The sequence below is a fragment of the Pleurodeles waltl genome, chromosome 3_2, assembly GCF_031143425.1.
Source record: "Pleurodeles waltl isolate 20211129_DDA chromosome 3_2, aPleWal1.hap1.20221129, whole genome shotgun sequence".
Taxonomy (NCBI): domain Eukaryota; kingdom Metazoa; phylum Chordata; class Amphibia; order Caudata; family Salamandridae; genus Pleurodeles; species Pleurodeles waltl.
This window is the reverse complement of record NC_090441.1, coordinates 117,460,953-117,482,288: the sequence shown is the minus strand read 5'-3', so window position 1 is coordinate 117,482,288 and position 21,336 is coordinate 117,460,953. Positions and strand designations below refer to the sequence as shown.

General features: G+C 45.2%; 1 long non-coding RNA gene across 2 annotated transcripts in view; it reads left to right on the top strand.

Annotated features, from left to right (window-relative positions):
- Positions 1-21,336, top strand: part of LOC138286557 (uncharacterized) — a 107,480-nt gene that overhangs the window by 16,944 nt on the left and 69,200 nt on the right. The window contains exons 1-3 of one of the 2 annotated variants that reach the window (XR_011202012.1): positions 11,742-11,813; positions 15,015-15,123; positions 15,886-15,970. This is a non-coding gene — a long non-coding RNA (uncharacterized lncRNA). Of the gene's footprint in view, positions 1-11,741; positions 11,814-15,014; positions 15,124-15,885; positions 15,971-21,336 lie in introns of those variants that run through there. The other variant, XR_011202011.1, reaches the window with a different exon arrangement.

The following is a 21,336-nucleotide window of genomic DNA, read 5'->3' as shown; positions in this document are numbered from 1 at the left end:
CCCCAGGGACACCCCCTGCCACCCTTGCCCACCCCAGGAGGACGCCCAAGGATGGAGGGACCCATCCCAGGGAACTTAAGGTAAGTTCAGGTAAGTATTTTGATTTGTGCCCCCCTACATGCCACTATGCCCAATGACCATGCCCAGGGGACATAAGTCCCCTGGGCATGGCCATTGGGCAAGGGGGCATGACTCCTGTCTGTGCTAAGACAGGAGTCATTTCAATGGGGGTTGGGAGTCAAAAACAATGGCGCAAATCGGGTTGAGGCCAATATTTTGCCTCAGACCTGACTTGCCCCATTTTTTGACGCCCAAGCTCCATTTCCCCCTGCGCCGGCGCAGCCTGGTGTGGGTCATTTTTTTTGACGCACACCAGTCAGCTGCGCCGGCTAACGTCATTCCATAAATAAGGCGCCCGCATGGCGCTTTGGAATGGTGTTAGCCGGCATTAAAATTTTTGACGCACAACTGCGTTGGCGCAGTTGTGCGTCAAAAAGTATAAATATGGCCCCTAGTATCAGGATTATTGCAGGATATTAAGGGGCACTGTCAGAGCTATCGCTAGACACATCTAGCCTGCCATGATGTTGTCCATGCCCCTTGTTCGACAGAATTGTGATTGGGCGCTGAATTGTGTGGGTTTTGCACCTCATTTCATTGTTTACTGGGTAATGTTAGGTAACAAGAGTATGTGTTTCTAAAAAGGAGAGGCGGCAGTCTTTGAAATGAGTTGTAGGCAATTTTCAGAAGTACATTAATAGAGATGAATGCAAACATGCATGCATCAGATGTAGTAAAGTACACTCTTTTTAGCATGGTTATCCCCACTTTTGCCTGCTGTCAGTATATGTTGACTGTTTTCACTGGGATCCTGCTAACCAGGACCCTAGTGATTGTGCTCCCTCCCTCTAAATTTAGTTGCTTAGAACTTTGCACACCCCACAATCGGTGCCCCCATATAAGGCCCTAGTATATGGAACTTATGTACCAAGGGCAGTGGGACACCAGGGGTACCCCATGGGCTGCACTATGTATTGTGCCACCCATGGGAACTCATGCAAAATGTGTCTGCAGGCTTGCCATTGCAACCTGTGTGAAAAGGTGCATGCACCCTTTCACTATAGGTCACTGCACCAGGTCACTGTAAGTCACTCCTATGGTAGGCCCTCCGAGCCCAGAGGACAGGGTGCAGGTACCTGTGTGTGATAGCATCCCTGCATGAGCAGAAGTGCCCCTATGAACTCCAGCTCCATTACACTGGACTTCAAAAGTGCGCGGAACCATTTTACCCGTGAACTGGACACAAGTCACTCACTACCTATGTCCAGCTACATAATGGTAACTCCAAACCTGGGCATGTTTGGTATCAAACATGTCAGAATCATACCCCAGTACTGTTGCCAGCATTGGTTGTATGATGCCATTCACTCTGGGGGCTCCTTAGAGGACCCCCAGAATTGCTCCTACCAGCCTTCTGGGATTTTCTGGGCATCCTGCACTGCTGCAACCCCTCAGACAGGTTTCTGCCCTTCTGCAGTTTGACCAGCTCAGGAAGAGGAAGGCAGAACAAAGGGTTTCCTGTGGGAGAGGGAGGTAACACCCTCTCCCTTGGAAATAGGTGTTACATGACTTGGGAGGGGTGGCCTCCCTAAGCCACCGGTATGCTTTGAAGGGCACATTTGGTGCCCTCCTTGCATAAACCGGTTTGCACCAGTATAGGGACCCCCAGTCTCTGCTCTCGCGCGAAACTGGACAATGGAAAGGGGAGTGACCACTCCCCCGTCCATCACCACCCCAGGGGTGGTGCCCAGAGCTCCTCCAGGTGGCCACTTGATTCTGCAATCTTGAATCCAAGGTGGGCAGAAGCCCCTGGGAGCATCTGAGTGGCCAGGTCAGGTAGGTGATGTCGCAGCCTCATCCTGATAGGAGGTCACCCTGCAAGGTGACCAATCTCCCTTCCTGGACTATTTAGGGCCTCCCTCTTGGGTGGGTCCTCAGATTCAACATGCAAGATTCCAGCAGGACTCCTCTGCATTGTTTATTTCATCTTCTGGCCACTTGGACTGCAATTGGACCCTCCAGGAACTGACAATCTGCAACTTCAGTGAAGACTCTTCTTTGCAACATTGTTTCTCTGGCTCCTTCCAGCAACTGCAACATTTCTCCGGCTGTGCATCCTCTGAGAGGGACAAGTCTTCAGCCTGCACAAGAGGTAAGAAATAATTTCCCTTGGAGTGAAGGAGTCAATCCCCTGCATCCACAGGCACCAACTGCAATGACGACCAGCTGCATGGATCTTCTCTTTTCCAGAGTTGCATGAATCCTGCATCACAGGTGGTGCTCTGGAGTGGTCCCCTTGGTCCTCTCTAGCAGCTGTCCAACTTGGGAGACAGTAAGCCCTTGCCTCGCCTTGCAGGACAGTACTCCTGTGCACCGCGATTCTTGCAGCTAACAAGGCTTGTTTGTTCCTCCTCCAAGGGATTTTCAGGCTCCGTGTAGCCCTGGCCCCCAGCACTCCTTCCTGCAAAGCAGTCTACTGCCTGCTGCTCCATCGACGTGGGACTCCTCTTCATGTGTGCTGAGTGGACCTCACTGCGACTCCTGTGCCAGCTGCCAGTGGGTTGCCTGTGGGGGCCGCCTCCTCTTCTTGTGACTCTTTCAGCTGCTGAGGGTCACCCTGGACTCCCCTCCTTGGGTCGATTCCACTGAACCTTGCTGGTCCTCTTCAGCCTTGTATAACCTTCTTCTCCGACTCTTACATTTGCCAAAGCTTGTTGGTGGTTTTCCAGCACCACTGACCGACTGCATCTCGATCGCTGACGTGGGACATCACATGCATCACTCCTGGGACTCCACAGAAGGGTAGGTAGTGGCTCCTGCCACAACTGGACATTCCAACTCAAACTGGACTTGGTCGCCTTCCTTTGCAAGTACTCTTCTGTCAGAATCTACCTTTGTGTTCTTCCAGTCTTGGTTGGGGCTTGCACAATCCTTTTCCAAAGTCCTCCTGTTGGTTTTGGGGAAAGCCAGGTACCTACCTCTCCTCTCCTGGTCGCTGGGGAGCACCCAGGTAGTTACCTTTTGGGGTTCCTAGTTCCTCCAGCTCCCTTCTACTGATTCCACATCCTTGGGTGGGGGACTGCTTTTTACATTCCCCTTTTTTAGCATCTGATTTGGCCCTCCCCTAGGGCCCTCGCTATTTGCTATTACTTTTACCAGTGCCTATTGCTTTCCATGCTATTTATTGATTGCTAATGTGTATATAATAGTGTGATTACTTACCTCCAGTTGGGGGATTGCCTATACAGTATTTTAGTATTTATGTTACTATAATAAAGTACCTTTATTTTTGTAACACTGTGTGGTTCTTTCATGTGTGTAAATGCTGTGTGACTACAGTGGTATTGCATAAGCTTTGCATGTCTCCTAGATATGTCTTGGCTGCTCATCCACAGCTACTAGAGAGCCCTGGCTTCCTAGGTACTGCCTACACTTCACTAATAGGGGATACCTGGTATAAGATGAGAACACCATAGGTGCTCATCACACACCAGGCCAGCTTCCTACAACAGAGTCGTCTGTGCTCAGAGAAAGGAGGCATGGAAAGGACAGAAGGAAATCAGAGAGCCTTGCGAAGGAAAATAGGAGAGGCAGCAATCAGAAGGTTTAAGCGTTTAGCTGGAGATTTTTCATGGGTCTGAGCACTTCTCAGTCAAGAGAGCAGTTGCTACTTGATGCAAACTTGCAGCTACCATCCACAGGTTAGCACCACACCCTCTGTTTCTGCTATCATTGTGTGTTCCATTTTGTTGATGCCTATTGAGTTGGACTCAAGGAGGCACAGCACCTGATGCTCTATTGCTTCACAGTGTGCCCCAGCCTTATAGGCCAAACAAGTGTTGTTGATAGTGGTCCTGCCACAGGGAGAACCTACCAGACACATATTTAATAGTTCCAGTGCAAGCTTAATACTTCTGTCCACCTCTACTTCACTTTGACCCCCATTTAGCTTATTAGCACTCCCTGAAGCTTCACTATGGTCATGAAAGCAGTGACTGAACTCTGTGTCAAGTGGGCCAGTTGCATTATCTATCCGGATGACATGGATGACCTGTTACTCATGACGCAGGTCCCTCGACTTCTGTTGCAGTATCACTCAGCTTCAGTACTAGGGTTTTCTGATCAATGCACAGAAGTCAAATTTATCTCTGAAACAACAGTTGGAGTTCCTGGAATTCCAGATAATTTCAGTTGAGGCATAACTGATGCTCCCTTCCACATAAATGCAAGTGAGTAAAAAGGAGCATTGAGACATCTTGACAAAATGCGGATCACTGAGACAACTAGACAGGAATAGTAGGACTCCACCTACTCCTTGAATAGCTTGCATCTACCCAAGCCTTCTTCTATGGGCCCTTAGAGACAGAGCCTGGAGACCTCACTGGTGATTATCTACGCTTTACGAATCAAGATTGATTACCTTTCATTACAGGGCTATTCAGAGAGCGAAGATTGCTCATATTGCTCATCTCTGCAAAGGTCTGTCTGACAAGGATGTCATACAGTTGAAAAAGGAAGCCACACAGGAGAAGCAGTGCCATACAATCTTTGGTTCTAATCCCGACATGAAGATAGAGTTGAACACCAACACAAAATGTTGGGGTGCCAGATGAAATGCTTTTTCCATGGAGGGAGTGGATCTGGTCTGAGGCGGAATTACATCTGCACATTAATTGCCCAAGCTTTTTATGGGCTCCTTTGCAGTGAAAGGTCTAATAAGGAATAGGGTAGAACGTAACACTCTATTGAAAGTCAACAACATTTTGGTGCTTAGTTATATTAACAAGCTGGGCAGCATAAGATAAAAACTCCTAGCCAAGTTAACCAAGTATTTTTGGCACTACTGTCTGGATCACAAAATCTCTGTCATAGCAGAGCACTTGCTGGGCAAGTCCAATCAGGTAGCAGATTGGAATTTCAGATTCACTGTAGAAAACAGCTAGTGGAAACTGGAGACGGGTGTTTTCTTGAAGTTAATGGGTTTGTAGGGTCCTTGTAATAGCTGGACATGTTTGCACCCAATTTGAACTGGCAGCTGTCTTAATTCCTAAGTTGGATGCTGGATCTTAGAGTGTTAGATGCCTTTCTCCAAGACTGGACCAGAGCAGAACAGTATGCTTCTCCACCATTTATCATAATCCCATGTGTGACTCTACAGGTTTGCAGCCAATTGGCGGAGGTGATTCTTGCCACACTACTATGGAGGTCTCAGGTATGGTACCTAATCCTGTTGAGCTGTCATTTGACTTTCTGGTCCTTCATTCTCAAACAGAAGATCTATTGTTAGACCGATAGGGAATGAGAGACCCATTGATCGTAGTAGGCCAGTTACAATTGGTGACCTAGTAAATTTCCAGGGTAGATGGCAGGTTTTAGGTCTTTCAGATGTCTCATACAACAGTCAAGCTTTGGCAGGCAGTATTCACAAATGTTGCAATGCAACATGGAAAAGATGGAGTAGTTGGTGTTTTGAACGGGTGTTAATCCCATTTAAGATGATTAAGTGGAGTTCATACACTTCTTGTCAGGACTGGCAGAAAATGCTATTGCCGACAGTAAGAGAACATCTTCTGGATTGCAGGTTGCTCAGGGCAATAAGTTTTGTTGTTCATCCTGAGCCTAGATAAAACATATTATGGGAAGTGAATCTCAGAACGTCTGCCCAGAAGTTCTCAAGACAGACCAGATCCTCCCACTCTTAAAGTAACCTACACTACCTTGCTAATTAGCAGCCCATCACTCACCTAGCATTCATCTGCAAGACCGTTGAAAAAGCAGTCTGTTCACCTCCAAGACTACATCAGTACTAACCATCTCCTGCACAACTACCAGTTTGGCATCGGAGTGTGCTGAAGCATGGACACTTCACACACATCGTAGATGATGCCCACCTGATCGCCTATGAAGATGGCCCTGCCGCCAGATATTGCTGGACCTGTCATCCCTTCCTCATATGCAGCCTGGACTCTCAAATGGATTCACCAGCATTATCTTTCATTTACCTTTCCAACCGATACCAGATTGTTCACATGGGCACTTCCAGGTCACATAAGATCCCTATCACCAGTGGAGTCTGCTAGGGCTTCATACTGTTCCCTGTCAATTTCAATTCATACATGGAGCCATTTGTGCTCTACTCAGATTATCACATCAAGATTCACTAGTAAACCGATCACACACAATTCTAATTGAAAGTCTCATCTGCTTCAGACATTCAACACTTCAAACACCACTTGCATATCATCCAGACCTGGATGGTGAGCGCCTACCTTAAGCTCAACCCAACCAAGACAGAATTCCTGTTATTTGCCAAGAACAATAAAAATGATATAGTACAAACTTGGCTCAATCGCATGAAACCTGATGGCTTTGAACTTCAACTTTCACCAACTGCAAAGTCACTTGGATTCATCCTGGACACCACCCTCACCCTTAAGGAACAAAATACCAAAAACAAAGATGGCTTGGTAGCAGCTCTCTCTTCTAAAGAAAGTAAAACCTTTTCTTCCAGAAAGCGACTTCAAACTTGCTGTTCATACACTTGTACTCTTGCATTTGATATAATGCCTAACTCCATGTACTCCCAGATACCACACTGGCACCCCTCAGGAACATCCAACATGCTGCAGCACATCTCATCCAGGGTCTGAAAAAATATGATCACATCACCCCCATCTTAATGAACTCTATTGGCTCCTCTTGCCCGCCTACACAATCTTCAAAACCATCTGCATCTTTTACAAAGCTAACACTGCCAGCACCCCCGCTTATATTTCAGACAAATTCTCCATCTCTGGTGGTTCTCAGCTGACCCACAGACAGGACGCCATTAAACTGCAGACTAAGAAGTGTGAAAAAGAAAAACATACAGCAGACCATTTCCAACTGTGCATTCAGGATCTGGAACAACATCCCTGTATCCATCAGGACAGGCCAAATGCTGCTCCAATTTAGAAAGACATTTCGGCACCACTCTTTAAAAAACACTACATCACAATGCATCCTCACACCAGGTTCAGCTCCTCTTTTTGCCTCCGCTAGTTGGCTCTGCTAACTTTTGGCTAGGTTTCCAATAAAGAGATATATTACACATACATAAATACATACATTTAAAGTGGCAACAGTCACAAATTATGTGGTGATAACCCTCTGATGCCTCTACTATTTCTATGAGTTTCTATCATTAACATGGCCTCAAAGCTTGCGAATGTTTCACGTCAAAAATATTACTGCGAGCATACACTAAAGATACTGTCCATGATTGATTCCTGTTTAAGGCATAACATTTTTCTATTGCCGAATGTTTTTTTAATAAATAACGGATAGGGACAGCAATGGGTACCTGCTTCACCCCCAGCGATGCTAATTTGTACCAGGGCTGGAGGGAGGAGACGGTACTTTGGAGTGTTTAAATGGTAGGAACTTAGGACGTTGTGGTTTGGCTAAGGGAATATAGCCACAATTTAAAAAAATACAAGGTTCCTTATAAAACTTCTGATCAACTGATAAAAATGTATATCACATGGAATCAGAATTTGTAATTCATAGGATTAAATGCCTTTGCTCTGTACAGTATATTGGTTCTATGTTTTTTCCAGAAACATTTATATTAGAGCATATGCAAGAATTTCGGAATAAGAATAAAACCTTCCTGGTGGCCAGCAAGTTTAATGAGAAGCATGGTGGTGATGAGAAAGTCTATCCTTCTTGGTATAGTGCAAACCACAAACTATATAAGAGGTGGCATTAGAGAAAGGACTTTAAGCATGAGGGAATCTGAGTACGTTGTTAATTTAGATACCTGCAAACCAAATGGATTAAAAGTAACTGAAGTATCAGCAGTACACATATAGACCCATCCTATGTGATATGCCTGCCCTCCATCTATGGCATGTTTTTATTATTATCCTATGTGCACTTTTTTGATTTATGTAAGTTTGCAGCTACATATAATGGATTGTTGAAATCAATTACGAATCATATTGGGCATTTGGTGCAAGATTCTAAGCACAAGCCCACTAGAGCATTATTCTTTGTCTACTAAGACCAAGGTGATATCTTCCATGCTTTCCAACTCATAAAAATGAGTTTATTTCGAATAGGGCAAGTAATTCCACACATTGTCTGATATTACATAAGCTTTTGAATTTATTAGAATGATATTTTGCCCAGAGGGTTAGGATTCCCTAATAACACTTATAAAGCAAGATTTATGATAATCATATGTTTTCAACTCTTTATTTGGAAGCACACATGGTACAAGTCTATTGGAAATATACAATGTACAAAGAGAGCATCACTGAGTTGTGTTATTATGACCACCTGGGCAGGTTTTTATCAATTATATTAATGAATTGATCTTGTTATTATTTATTTACACTTTTAGAGTTGTACCAAGTTGTGTGATGATGTTGTAAGCAAGACAGTACTGACAAAATGCATTGACATGTCCGCCTTGCATGGTGAACAACAAACACTCTGGTGAGAAAGTTGTCTGGTGTGCCAGTGTTTGTATTAGAGGTAACACTGCTGAGGAAATATATATATGTCCTAATTTTTGTGATAAAAATTTAAGTGCAATTATAGAATAACTAAAACGAATAACAATGATACATTTAATTACAAATATATATATACTTTGTACCTATGTTTTGTACAAATTAAACAAAAACAAAAATGTAAGGGAAGTAGATAATTTTATTTATAGATTATTGTTATTAAATTAATATTTATAAATTGAACTAATTTATGTATTTTTTAAATTTAAAATATTTAATTTGAGGAGATAAAGGCCCTCATTATGAACCTGGTGGTTGAGACCGCCATGCCGGTGGAAATTACCGCCACCAGCATGGAGGTCTCTACCGCCACATAATGAAGGAAGTGGGGACCGCCACAGACGGCCGTCCACCACCGCCAGGCTACTGCCGACAGGCAGCCTGGCGATGGCGGAATTCTTCATCCGACACGCCAGCGCTGCAGATAAAGAAACCTTGTTCCGCCAGCCATTCCCTGGTGGGTTAAGTGATCTGCACGACGGGTGCTGCTGCACCCGCCGCACCTCAGCATGGAGCCGTCGGCAATGTCCCGGCCCAGCAGAATGTCTATTATTCGGCCGGCGGAGTCTCAAGGGGGCTGGCGGTTTGTGATAAGACCGCCATCACAAACACTGCGGGGATTCCCGCTGTGTTCATAATGACCCCCAAAGTGTTGTGCCTTTTTATTTTAATCATATGTAGTTAGTCAAAAAATGAATTATTTTATGATTAGAATGCCCATTAAAATATTTTTAAACGTTTTTTTTAAATAAAATAACAATTACATTTACAACTGGTAACTTTACCTGTGTAAATTTGGTTATAAGAGGCTCCACCCCCTCTCAGGAGGGGAGTGGCGACTTGTAAGTCTACCATAGTGTAAATCTCCACTCAGAAATGCTGGCAAGTAAAAAGTGGAGAGTTAGAACTCGGAGTAAGAGTAGATCTACACCTGAGTAGATCCACACATGTGAATTTACCTTTGTGAATCAAACCTGAAAATTGTACTTAGGGATTAATAAAGATTCTTACGAGTAAAACAAATGTCGTCTTGTTCTGTATTTGCTGTACCTATTGTGGATGACATTATCTTAACATGGGGAATAGCCTATTTTTAAAACTGAACATAGACCACTTTTTAATGGAGAAAAAATTTAAAGTTTCTAGTTTACTTGGAAGGCGAATAGTAAAGAAGCAAACAAGCATTGGCAAAGACAGTAAGTCTCGCCTATGAGATTTTATGTATGTAACCTGACCTGTGAACAAGGTCCGGTGAGACCGAAACGCGTCAGGGGATTCCTGTTTGTTTGTTTTTGATCTCACTAATGGAATAAAAGTTAGAGTATTATTGGCACAACGACAGAGTGCGGTTTTCTCTTGCCAAAACAGAAAGAGAATTTTGTTTTCTGAAATACGGTCGTCCTGCCTCAAACCAGCACCACCGGAGAATCAAGTGCGCCGTAACACGCTGATCAGGACATTCTTTCTTTTGTATATATATATATATATATATATATATATATATATATATATATATATATATATATATATTTTAAATGCTATGATGCTGCTGCCGCTCATTTAGTAGTTCTGCACCTTCACATGTGTGGGCACTTAGAAAATAAAACAGGCATTTCCTTCTTTTTGTGTGTCAATTCAAGATGGGTTGGTAAATAAAAGGTTACAAAAAAGCAAAAAAAGCAGTATGACGCAGCCACTGCATCATTTAGAAGGTGCACACACAGGTGAACATTTTTTAGTTTCCTAATCTGAAGTGGATTGGTAAATATAAAGAAGCTCCAAAAGTAAATTTGACAAATTTTTGCCAAAAGTGCTTCTTTTTTAAGAAAAAAAACAGGAGTGGGTTTGGGGCAGGTAGCGGACAGAAGATAAAGCAGCATGGAGGTTGGGTGGCGGGACAAAGGCGAGGACAAGGTGGAGCGCTGGGTGGGGGAAGAGAAGGACACAGAGAGATCAAGGCGGAGTGCTGAGTGGGGGAGAGGAGACATTGAGAGAGGACAACGCTGAGCACTGAATAGAACTACGCGGAACCCTGGGGTGGGCAGAGAAGAAAACAGTGGCACTCTCGGTGAGTGCTTTACGAAAAAGAAAGAAAGTTCACAAAAACGAGCACTTCTAGAAGGAGCCAGTCAGAGAGGTGGTCAACAGGCTATGCTCCACAAGATGGACATGTTGGGCGAACTAAAGGAAATAAAGCCAGTGACTAGAAAGTAAGCAAATGTGAATGACAAAACACAAAGCCAATGGTGAGCAGTGGGAGAAATGAATTCCTAAGTAAGCTTTCAGCACATCCTCAATACCTCTTTGATACTAGAGAGCTGTGCTGTCTGGTAAGCTTTCAGCACATCTTCAATATCTCTTTGCAACCAGAGAGCTGTTCTGTCTGGTTGGCTTTGACCTGAAGAGCAGTGACTGCAGCTGTCTAAAACGAGCTACTCAAACTAAAATGTGCGCCAGCCCTGCCATCTTGTGTGTTTAATGAGAACTGCAGCTGGTTAGCCTTTTAAAAAAAATGAAATGAACTCTCAAGAAAGAACTTGTACAATCGGCATCAGGAGAAACGAAGGTTTGTGGAGTGGCTGATAGAATAATTGGAACATTATGCTTGGCTCACAGTTAGGTAGCACGCAACGTGGGGGGTGGGGAGGGAGAGAGTCTTATTTTGAAGAATTGTTTGAATGATTTAAATTCTGTGGATACATATCTTGCCAAGAAAGCGTATTTATATATTGAGGAGAAGCTCAAAAGCTTGCCCCTGCAGCCTACTTCACTTTTTTGTGGTACATCAACGTGCTGCTGATGTGGTTAATCGATCTGTTTTCGGAACTTTTTCACAGTTGTGAAATCGTTTTCTTAATTTCATAACTCTCTTTCTGGTGTCATATCCTCAGCTAGGAGAGTGAGCGCGATGCAAAACTTTGTTGTAATATGTAAATTCATTAAAAAAATATTAGAAAAACATTCCTGACATGCTAAATAATGGAAACCGCATTCAGTTGAAAAACAAATGAATGGAACTACAGGGGAGTAACCCCTGACTTGTTTTGGGCGGAGCTCGCTCCCCCGCGCCTGCAGCACCACCTATCTGCACCGTGTCCCCTGAGCCCTGCCCACGCTGCCGATCGCGTGTTCGAGGCCCTCCTCCACCCACAGGCACCCGCCTGCGCCTCATTCCTGGCGTCTAGTGGGCTTCTGGTAAGCATTACTAGACTTTTAGTACTAGCGTGTCTGTTTCTTCCCTCTCACTTGCTGTGCCCTGTCTCTGCTGTTTTGTATTGTTTTTCCATTGTGCCTTAGGCCTGCCTTTACCGCTTGTGTTGTTTTACATTGTGCCTTGTTTCCTGATTGTGCCCACTTTTCCGTAGTCTTTCTGCCCAGTCTGTGTATTTTTCCCCGCCACTGCGTCCCTGCGGCCCCGCCCTCCTCGCGCCCCATTTGCTTCCCCCTCCCGCCTCCCAGCTGCTCCTCCCTCCTCCCCCTTTTTAATGGCGGATGCTGGCACGCCAGAGGTGCACCAGAGGCAAGCCCGTCTGCGCCCGTCCGCGCCTGGACCGCACCCAGCGCCAGTCCCCCTGGCCCTCCCAGCCAAGACATCCCCAGACACCACTACTCCTCACATACTCTCCACTCCCTCAACCCAGGAACACCCCACCAGCACCCAAACCAGCCCCACACACACACAGGGCCCCTTCACCTGCTACGCCTGCCTATTCTCCTGCTCCACCTCCCACACCCCGAACACCCACACGCCCGCACCAAACCCAGCCCCGCCAACACCAAACACAACAACCACAACGCAACTAACTGCCGCACAACCACTGCACACACCAACCGGCCCCACCACAAAAAAAAACACAGCCTGAACACACCCCACGCCAACACCAACACGACCCACAGCGACACCACGAGCACCCACGCCAACACTATCACTCAAGACAACAACAACACCCCCAACAACCATCTCAACTGCTTGCTCCTAAACACCCACTCCCTACACAAACATGCCATAGAACTCTGGGACCTCATCACATCACACTCACCTGAAGTCGTCTTCCTCACGGAAACCTGGACGAACCACTCTTCAGAGCCCGACATAGCCATAGCCACCCCCATGGGATACAAACTCCAACGCAAAGACCGCCTTAACAAGCCAGGAGGTGGCATCGCCATCCTGCACAAAGACACCATTAAGGTCACCACCAACACCCACAACACCCTCAACAATGCAGAACACATGCACTTCCTAATCCACATAAACTACAACACAACTCTCAGAGGCATACTTGTATACAGACCCCCAGGACCACGCCCCCCCTTCTGTGACACCATCGCTGACACCATCAGCCCGCACGCCCTCACCTCCACAGATTACATCCTCCTCGGTGATTTCAACTTTCACCTAGAGAACCCCCACGACCCCAACTCCTCCTCCCTCCTAGACAACCTCACCAACCTCTGACTCAAGCAGCTGGTCACAGTACCCAGCCACTCAGCAGGACACACACTTGATGCAATCTTCACTTCAAGCCAACACATAACCTACACCCACACCACCGAACTCCACTGGACCGACCACTACTGCGTCCACTTCTCCTTCGCCAAACCCCCCACACACCACCACCAACCCACCACCCCCTACCGCATGTGTGACAAGATCCCACAGGGTCCCCTTCCTGCACAAAAACAATCCCAAGAGGTGTTTTCCTCTTTCTATGTTGAAAAGAGGAAAAAACGAGGAGAAATAAAAAAGTTTCTCCACCTCACGGCTCACCTTGGGAGGCGTGAAGTTTTGGTGTCTGGTGCTCACGAGATTAAGTGAATCTGGGACAGCGTCAAAATCCGTGGGTGTTACTTGGGAAACCCACTGCAACGCCCATGGAACGCCTTCCTGGCACAGAGTGAGGCAACCCAGCTAATTGCACTGCTTTGCCTTACTCCATATCTAGGAGGCCATTCAAAGCCATTCAAAGCGGCTCTACAGGCCTCTTGGATATGGTTGAGAGGTTTGCGCTGCTGGAGCGTCCCAAAAAGTGACGCTCTGGTGGTGCAAACCTCTCTTAAATAAGCCTACCCCCCCCGTTTAACAAATGAAAAATAAGTGGTGGACACAATAGTGAATCATAGTGAGGGTATGACGATGGAGTGTCACCGTCATTTATTTACACATAGCCATTACTTATGTGTGCATATGTTATTTTGCATTTAGATTTAGAGAAGTGATTTATAGGTTTTCTATTAACTATTGTTAGAATATATGTATCTTAACATTGACATGAGTCGATATGGGCCCAGGTGCTCGACTCCATCTTGAAATAAAACATTGCATTTCTGCTTAGTGTGCATAGCTCTCTTTTTTGTTTCAGGCACCAGTCACTGTATTCATCAAATGTATTATTTTCTGTTAGTTTACTGTGTGAAGGTCATATCTGTTGCAATTAACTAGTTGGAGAATGATTCTCAGCACCTGCATGGAATAGGAGGCAGTGAAGGATTCACGATTACTCCTTCGATACCGTGAAGGCTGCGACGATGGACGAATCTGGCATTGTATTATTCATGAGAAGGAAGCCAACACCAAGAATAGTGGGAACACTGCTATTTGATTGGTTCTTACTCGATGAGAACGTATGCAATAGTTCACTTGGATGAAATTTTGGGTTTTTACTGTGTGAAGCAGAGCTGTTCAAACTGTTTACAATTTTCAGACTTACCTACGAACCTAGCATAGCATAGGGAGTTCCCTTTCCTGGGAATGGAGCTTTCCTTGCTTTGCATATGCTGTCTTTAATAACGCGTACTTGCATTTGCCAATTTGAATTGCCTGGATTATAATCATATGTGCTGTATTCAGGTGTCTTGATTTATGCTTAATTGATTGGATTTGAGATTCTAACTTTACTAATGTGCTAATAAAAGATCCTAGTTTGCAAAATGTCCCTTCTCTGACATTCCTGTGGGGCAAATTCTGCTTCAATGTCCTTGATATATTGTTGAATTTATGATTTGAGCCTCAGTTCGAGATAAAGGTCTAACTCAGTGGACTTAGAGATTTGAGTTTGCACTAGGGTTGAGCAGTGCAAACACCATCCTGATCTCTAACGTCACTCAATGGTGGCAGAGGATGGATCTCATCGAGGCATATGTAGTTAGGATTGGCCTCAAAGTCCAACCCTGCCCCAGACCTGTCCGCGTTCCGAGGGTCCTGTGGTCCAGTTTGGAGAATTGGTAGTGTTCTAGCTCGCCTGAGTGGTTGCAGTGTGCTAAGAGTGTGAGTATAGTAAGGTTATATGTCTTTAAATGTGTTTGTGGGTTTTGACGAAATAGTGTGCTTGTCAGGTAATTCACTACTATGAAACCAAATAGGAAGCACTCACCTTGTCTTTTTGTATCCAACAGGAGCGATGGTCTGAGAATTAATCCGCCAATGTCCAACCGTGCTAACCCTGGCAAGTGTTCAAACAACCCAAGAGGAAGCACTGAGGGGAAAAGGGTGGAAAGAAACAAGGTAAGTAGAGGTAGAGAAGCCTCTCGAGTGTCTGCTCCAATCTGCCTGTGTCTGCCCTCCGGGATGTCTGCTCTTAGGAAATGCCATTTCATGACCTGCAGCATGGGCTGGTACCCTGGAGTCGCGGGATTCCTGGAAAGGAGATTACTTGTTCAATCTAGTCAACTTCTGGTTCCTTTTATGTGCTTATAATAATAATCTTATGATCTTACTAGTGGTTATGAGTACCTGGTGCTGTGGAACAATAGCTGTGTAAATTGACTAAGTTACTTCAGATTCATCGCTTACTAGGGCAGAGTGCTGTAGATTAACCAACTTGATCGGTGAAATAAGAATATTTTGTGGGTTGGAAGCTCTTTATTCAGAGCTAAAGGCTGTTGTTCAATAATGGATTCTCAGTCGCACCTCATTCACACTATGGGCTATCTCATTCACACTACTCACTCATACTATGTATTCAGCCCCACCACCACAGTCCTACTGATAAACTCTAGGTATTGTGCGGCTTCAGCTTGCTTTATGCTCTTGTGGCTTTTGGAGGACCAACTCTCATACCAGTCTTTTGCTGGTATTCAATGGTTCCAAAGCTTACTGAAGTTTGTGGTTTGGAGGAAATGTTCCACTAAGTTCTGGGTTAAGGCTTGCAGTCTTTTTTCTGTGCCTTTCATTTCCATCTTATAGTAGTCTTTGATTGCCCCAAAATGTATGTGCATGCGCTTGCTCAATGTTGTATCTAGCTCTCTTCTTATTTTATCTTTCTAGGTAATCGCATCGTGCCCCGGGTTACTGCTGCTGGAACTTGAGGAATGATGCTTGGACTGCCCAGAACCTGGATTCGCCAATGCAGGTAAATCAAGAGGTTCAGGAGGTCTTGCTGCTTTGGGCGCTGGATTGCCAAGCAGAGCATGGTCCAGGATGTGGCTATTTGTAGTCTTGCCACTCAAGATGCCACCAAGACATCCAAGTCTCGTGTGACCTTGGAACCACCAATTGTGGTGGCTCCTAGTCAGAAACTGGAAGGTGTGTGGGCACGAGGGCGTGGTGTGAGTGCATGTGCATATAGTGTGCGTTGGCATGTCTACAATGTGAATGGAAATGCTTGCAACGTGAGTGGGCATGTCTGTGGTGTGATTGGGTTAGTCTGTTTCGTGAGTGTGTCCGGGTGTGTCTGTACTGGTACTGGGAGTGCGTGTGATGGGAGTGTTTGTGATGTGTAGGTGGTTTTCCCTCCTGGCCTCCACCGCCCCGGTCCACAGAAGGCCACAGATGGCGGTATGAGGTACGGGGCCCAGATGGTTCCTGATAGTGCAGTGTGATGTCCATTTTGAGTCCAAGAGGGCTTTGTGTTGTCTTGCAATTTGTAAAGCTGCCTTATGTATATCTCTGCGCTTATGAAGCAAAACATGCTTGTTGCAAGAGTTGAAGTTTGGTTGACGGCCATGTCAAAGTCTGAGATAAAAACTGAGTATATCAAGTTGTAACTTTTCTGTTAAGGTATGTGGTGTCATACAGTCAAGCTCTATTAAATAGGGGCTTATTTACTTGTTTGGTGAAACTGTATTAGTTGAGATTGGTGTTGGGTTAGTCCTTTTGCACAGAGGAGCATACCAGAGATAGACCAGAGTAGCCTATACGTAGAAGGAGAGGTGGATTGCCACCATGTATCATTTTTGATCCACACTGGTGCTACCCGTTTTATTGTTAGGACAGTGGAAGTAACAAACCTACCCCTCTCAGGAAAATGAATCCATGCTGTTGGCATTACAGACAGTGAATCCTGTTTCTCTCAAGGTCCCTGTGAAAATAGTTCCCCGTGAGGAGGACCAGCAGTTCGTGACATGTGACTCCAGCCCAGTAAATCTGTTAGGAAGGGATCTTTTGTGCAAGCTTAACTGAATGATTTACTGTACACCAGATGGTGTTGAGCTTCTAACACATGATGAAGATGCTGATTTTTAATTGAGCACCCTGAATCCCATTGCTGGGATATTCCTTGTTTTGAAAATAAAGGATTTGCCACTGACTTAAGAGGCTCTGTAAAGGAAAAGTCTAACCTGTTTAAATGTGTTGAACCTGTAAAGAGCATAATTAAGCCAGGTGCTGAATTCCCTAAATGCCCCAATATAGCCTCCCACCAGAGTCAGTGGCTGGAATTACCTTGCAATTGGATCCATGTTAGAACAAGACATTTTAAAGGAAATTTTAGGAAGTCCCCGTAATTCTCCGATTATGGGGAGATAGAAATCAAGCAAAAAGTAGTGAGTAATGCAAGACTTGCAAAACATCAATAACATTCTTGTTTCATGTTGTCCTGTGGTGCTGAATCCAGCTGTAATACTGTTCCAGATCCTTTGTAATGCTTAATGGTTCACAGTCATAGATCTGTGCCAAGCATTATTTCTCATTCCATCGCACAAAGACAGCTACTTTCTCTTCGTGTTCCATTTCCAAAATAAAGATCTGGCATGGAGCCAAGTTTTCCCAGTGTGTACAGAGAGCCTCTCAACCTTCAACTAGATCTTGAAAAAGAATCGGGAGAACCAAAATCTGCTGTCCTGATTCAGTATATTGACAACCTATTGGTGGTATCAGCAACCCAAGAGGCGTACATGCAAGATAACATTGGCCTGTTGAATCATTTAGCTGAAAATGGACATTTGGTGTCCCCAGCCAAACTGTAGTACTGTCAGAAAGTTCTCTATCTAGGGTATCACATTGAGAAAAGAGCAAGAAAAGTGTCTCAAGAGAGAATGTCTGCCATATTGCAAGTGAACCCTCTCAGGACACAGAGAAAATTCAGGATGTTCCTGGTAATGGTGAGCTGCTGTCATCAGAAGATTCAAAAACTTTTCCCTAGTGACCAATCCTCAACAGCGGCTTACACACAAAGATGTGTCAGAACCGCTCCCTTGGGACAACAACTGTTAAAAGGCCTTCCTCATGCTGAGAGAGTGTCTCTGTCATGCCCCGGCTTTAGGAATGCTCAACTATGAGAAGCCTTTCATTCTGTACTGCTCTGAGTGAAAGATGCTCCCTATCAGTGCTAACTCAAAGACGTGGAAAGGCCAAATGCCCTGATGCTTATTTTTCAGTATCTTTTGACCCAGTAGCCACAGCGAGTTAGGTTTAAGGTTGCCTAAAGACGGTGGCTGCAGTCAGTGTCAGCACAAAGCAATGTGAGGGGATTATTATGGGGTACCCTCTCACAGTTATAATCCCCCATTCTGCTGAGATCCTACTGACCCGCACTCAAACTCAACATGTGACCAATAGCCAACTTACAAAGTATGAGTAGGTTATCCTCACTGCAAAGAACATCACTCTGCAGAGGTGCTCCTGTCTCAGTCCTCTCCCACTATTGCCTTAGCATGTTGTTGATGAAGATGATGAAGGGTTAGGCCATGACTGCCTCAATGTGACTAAATTACTGAATTGGTGCCAAGCCAAGACCCGATATTCAAAATGTCCATCTGGTCTGATTATATGTTGTTTGTAGATAGCTCTTGTTAAAGAGGTGAACAAGGGATTTTTAAAGCAGCTTATGCGGTTTGCCTCTTAGATGGTATACTGGAAGCCTCCAGTGTGTATAAGATAAATTATGCATAGGTGGCCAAACTGGTCGCTCTTACTAGAGCCTGCTGTGTCTCTGACAATTTAAGAGTCATCATCTTCTACTGATAGTTAGTACAGATTAGATGTGGTCCATGATTTTGGACAGCTGTAGTCTCATATAGGTTTCATGGCCCCATTTGGCTCCCAGGTCAGAAATAGGCACTATGTTATAGAATTGTTCCATGCATTGTAGATGTCATCTGAAGTGGCCATTGTAAAGTGTGCAATAAACAAGAGCCGAAATGATTTTGTAATTGCTGGCAATCGCTATGCCGATGAGATAGCAAAATATTGTGTTCTTGAGTCTTGTACATTTAATGGAGAATTTCCAAATTAAATTGAGTATGACATGTCTATGAGCTTTTTGATGACCGTTGCTGATACGTGGTAAGAGGGGAAGCATTTGCAGGAAGAGGCACGAGACTGAGAACAGCGAGGTGGGTCAAAGCAGGATGAACTAAGAATGAAGATGAAGTATGGGTTTCTGTAGATAGTTGTCCTGTGTTGGCTGATTCAATGTTACCTATGGCATGTTATTTGTTTTAATGCTAATCAAAAAGGCCAAGATGCTATGGTTAATCTCTTTTACATATATTGGTTTAACCCCAGGTTCTGTTTGGTTGCAGCAGAATTATTTCACAGGTGTGCCACATGTGTATGGTGGTATTACACATGCAACTACCATGCATGCCTTTACAATGCGGTCACTACAACACATGCGTCATTACCACATATGCATTTACAACGAAAGTTTTTACCACGCATATGCCTTTTCCACGCATGCCTTTAATACAAAACGTTTGTTGGAAAGGCATGGTTGGTAAAGGGATATGCGTGGGAAAAAGTAAAGTAGTGTGTGTGTATATATATATATATCACCTTGCCACCCAAAACCCTACCCACCCTAAACCCTAAAAATGCCCACTGTAGGGAGCTGGGTTCTGGTTGCAGTACCACTCCCCCCCACACACACTTCTTTTTGCCTGGTTTTGAGATGCAGGCTCGACTGAAGTGCAATGGGATCCTGCTAATCGGATTCCCAGTCTCCAGTGCCACTCTATCCTTCCTAAAACAAGACACCCGGTCCCTTGGTCCCTAAGTAACCAGGCCCTTCAGCCCTCTGTAAGTCCCTAGTAAATGGTACCCCTGGAACCGGGGGCATTGGTACTGAAGAGGGCCCTCCAATCTGCAGCACAACTTGTGCCACTCTGAGGGACCCAGCGCCAATCTTATGCAGACTGCCATTGCAGGCTGTGTGACAGATGCTTCCAAAATTGAAAACACAACATGGCACACAGCGCTGAACACTGCATGCAATATATGTAAGTCACCTCTTTAGCAGGTCTTACAGCCCTAAGGCAGGGTGCATTGTATTACATGTGAGGGCATATCTGCATAAGCAGGTATGGCCCTGCTATGTCTTTGTCAATTCGGAGACATAGTAAGTGCAAAGGGAAGCCAACTTAAATGCTTGTGCTAGACACTGGTCATTACGAGTTCCCCAGCTACATGATGACTTTTCTGAATCCCAGGATGGTTGCTATCAAACATCTCAGAATAATAAACCCCCACTGACCCCTAGTGATGGATTTATTAAAAAATGCACACAGAGGGCACCTTAGAGGTGCCCCCTGAAAACCTACCAAATACTAGTGTGTCGACTGACTGGTCCTGACCAGAGCAGCCACCATATATGCATTTCTGGCCCCCCAAGGTGACAGCCAGGGCTCTTGGGGTCCTGAAACAAAAGCCTGCACTGGGCAGGGAGCTTCAAAGGCCTTGCCACCTTTGTAATGCGACCCAAGTCTCTCCAGATGGTGGAGACGACCAGCCCCCCTGTCTGACCCCACTTTTGGTGGCAGCACAGGCAGGAAAATTAGTTAAACTAGGAGGAGTGCCCACTTTGCGCCAATTCCACCACTAGGGTGGACATATTGAGGTGGACACTAATTTTCAAATTTCTCCATCTTGTTTAGAAGGAATTAGACCAACAGGGTTAGGGTTATGCCCACTTCCCAAGCATAAGTGGTCTTAAGAAGGATGTAGTCACCCTAAAGGTGGGCAGCCCATTGGCTACCATCTGGCACTCCCTGTAATGCCCCTAAATTGAGTAGTTAGGTGGCACCCCTAAACCCTAGAACTCAGATTTTGACAACCTAAGAAGATCCAGATACCCACAGAAGAGGAAAAGAAAAAGAGACTGACCTAGACCTAGCCCCTCTGGCCTGCCTGCTGACCTCGAAGAATCTTGCACAAAAAAAGCCAATTCGTCCAGCCTTCAATAAAGACTCGAGTCTCCTGTGGGCAGCGGACTTGCCCTGCAAGAAGAAAGCTCCAAAGAAAAGACTCTGCAGCTACTGGACACTGGAAACCCGATTGCAAAAGTGAATGCACCCGACATCCCAACCTGAGATGAAGCCAACCAATGGTACCAAAGCAAGTCTCCAGCTGCCTAAAGATCAAGTCCAGTGTGGTCTCACCCATCTTGGACTCTCCCGAGACCCCAGCAGTCCCTGCAAGCAGGCCCCTTCTCCCATAGGTTTGGGGAGAGAGACAATTCGGCAGCTCCAGCAACCACTGTACCCATGACCCCGGGCTTGT